Source organism: Ochotona curzoniae, unplaced genomic scaffold (genome assembly GCF_017591425.1).
Source record: "Ochotona curzoniae isolate NIBS_2020 unplaced genomic scaffold, NIBS_Ocur_1.0 scaffold_4506, whole genome shotgun sequence".
Taxonomy (NCBI): Eukaryota; Metazoa; Chordata; class Mammalia; order Lagomorpha; family Ochotonidae; genus Ochotona; species Ochotona curzoniae.
This window is the reverse complement of record NW_024467119.1, coordinates 80557939-80560563: the sequence shown is the minus strand read 5'-3', so window position 1 is coordinate 80560563 and position 2625 is coordinate 80557939. Positions and strand designations below refer to the sequence as shown.

General features: G+C 40.8%; 1 pseudogene; it reads left to right on the top strand.

Annotated features, from left to right (window-relative positions):
- The first annotated feature begins 1016 nt into the window (after positions 1 to 1016).
- On the top strand, positions 1017 to 2230 carry LOC121147044 (annotated as a pseudogene).
- Positions 2231 to 2625: the final 395 nt, after the last annotated feature.

Genomic DNA, 2625 nt, shown 5'->3' with positions numbered 1-2625 from the left:
ACCCTTTCATGCTAACACTCAATGCAAGCACTTTATCGGAATCCAACAGCTCGAGTTTCCTCCAGACCTTGAGCACTCTTGATTCATTTCTGAGTGCCAGCTGACCCTGTTCCAAAAGGGTAGAAAACAGTCATGACTCTGATGTCACTGCAGATAAGACGAGCACAGGTTTTTATGTGCCTGTTTGGCATACAGATTGGAATTTAAGACATCCTACACATAAAATTCTTACATGGCAGTTGGAAAGTTTGTCATGAATCCAGGCCCTAGAAAAAAATACATGTTTTTTGATATCTTTGCAGGTATATTATTTCATTATTCTCTCATTAAGAGTTATATATAGGGTGGTTACACAGCACCCACCATTCTCAGCTGTAAAAGAGAATACTGGACATGTTGTTTATTTTATACCTAGGTACAGCCAACCAAGCATGCTAAACCACTTACAGCAGTTATTAACACTGGCAAGAAGCAACAATTTAGAAAAGCAAATGACGCAAATTGCATATTGTGGAGTTCTTAAAGTTTCTCCCCCACTACCACCAAGTTTTTCTTCAGAACAACTTTCTACATTGAGAACATGTCAAGAATTTGGAAAGCAGCAAGCAATCAGGTATGGTTTTGCTCCTGAAGTTATGGAATTGGTGATGTGCCAATCATAAACAGTGGGCTTTTTCAAATTCAACCAGCTTTAGTCATTTACAATGTGAATGCCTATCCAGCAATGAATATATACCTATACATGTTTGTATTTGGTAAGTCTTCAACCCTAACCGAGTGAGCAGAAATCAAGATACAGCCCTACACAGAGCAGCTTTCAAATGACATTTTAATGCAAAAGAATACTAACCCTCCCAATGTTTACTTTTAATTTTGACCAAACGCCAAAGTTAAATTTTTGTTGTAAATGAAAAAAAAAAAGTCAGCCTCCACCCACAAGAACCCATGCAGACAGATTTCTAAAACAACCCATTGATCTCAGATTATGCCATGTAGAGAGCGGGAAGTCCAGCTTCTCAGGGCCAGCCTTTCGGGCGCAGAGGGCGATCAGCGCGAATTCCAAAAATGGGTGATGTTGAGAAAGGTAAGAAGATTTTTGTTCAGAAGTGTGCCCAATCACACCGTGGAAGGATGAGGCAAGCACAAGACCGGACCCAATCTCCATGGTCTGTTTGGGCGGAAGACTGGGCAAGCCGCCACCTTCTCCTACACAGATGCCAGCAAGAACAAAGGCATCACCTGGAGGGAGGACACCCTAATGGAGTACCTGGAGAATCCCAACAAGTACATCCCAAGCACCAAGATGATCTTCGCTGGCAGTAAGAGGAATGAAAGGGCAGACCTGATAGCTTATCTCAAAAAGCCACTAACGAGTAGTGCTTGGCCACTGCCTTATTTATTACAAAACAGAAATGTCTCATGACTTTTTTAATGTCCACCGTAATTTAATTCTCCTATACCAGAATTCAGATCATGAATGGCTGACAGAATCTTTTTGTTTGGCAGTCCTGATTTTAAATAAGATTGCTGTGTGTGGTTCAATAAAAAGCGATTGGGTTTGTTGTGATGTGGGTGGTAATTTCCAGTTCTGTCAACATTCTCCCTGTTTTCCCCTTTTCAAAGGATAAGATTGGACTAGACTCACGTTCCACTTTTCACAAAATCTCAAAATCTGTTAGGAGGTTGGGTTTATATTTAAATACCAGGAAAAGCATTCAGAACCAAGTACGACTCAACCCACCTTCTGGTTTGTGTTCTTCACCTGCTAAAAGCAAGAGCTGAGGGTGGACAAAAGTGTCTGCTTCGTATTTCTGCTCTTACTTGTGTTGACCTAATAAGAAAAATTCCCTGTATCTAAACTGCTGCCTTACTGAAAGGCAAGTTAGTGTGGTTGCTGTGTACCAGAGAATATTTACCTCTTCTCACATTTGATTGATGGTCTTTAAGATCAGGTGCTTGGAAAGGTAGCATAACCAGCTAGAGTAACAAGTGAAATGGGACTTTTGGATTCTTTACCACCTTAGACTAACTTAGAATTGAGGATTGTCTAGAAGCAGCTACTTGGAAACATTACATTGGGGAACTGCTGTACATCAGTCTTTAGTAAACGGTGCTTTTGCCAACTCTTTGGAGGGACTGAGGTGCAGGACATAGGCCATCAGCACAAAATTTTAACTTATGTCGTCACAAGACTTCATTAAAAACCAATTGTAGACTCTGAAAAAAAAAAGAATATACCATGTTGCATAGCACATCTACTATGTCATGTGAGTATCCCATTCTTTTCTGTGGCTGCATCAGGTCTTATCAGCCTTTCAGGATGGAGGCGAATGTTGCACACTAAATAATTCATTCTGGCATTACCTAGTTCTGTGACCTTGGTCGAGGTTCTTCATCTGCTGCTGTCTCAGCTTCCCCATCCACTGACAGAGGATACTAACTCCTTCCCACAAGTAAGCCACAAGAAGATCTGCAAGAGGACATATTTACGAAGTCACTAGCTTGTTCCATCTGATATCTCATTTCTCACACAAATCAACTTATTTTTTAAGTTATGTGGTAAAGATGAAACATGTAGAGGGTGGAGATGGAATGTTTCACACTGATGTAACGGAGATGAGAGCA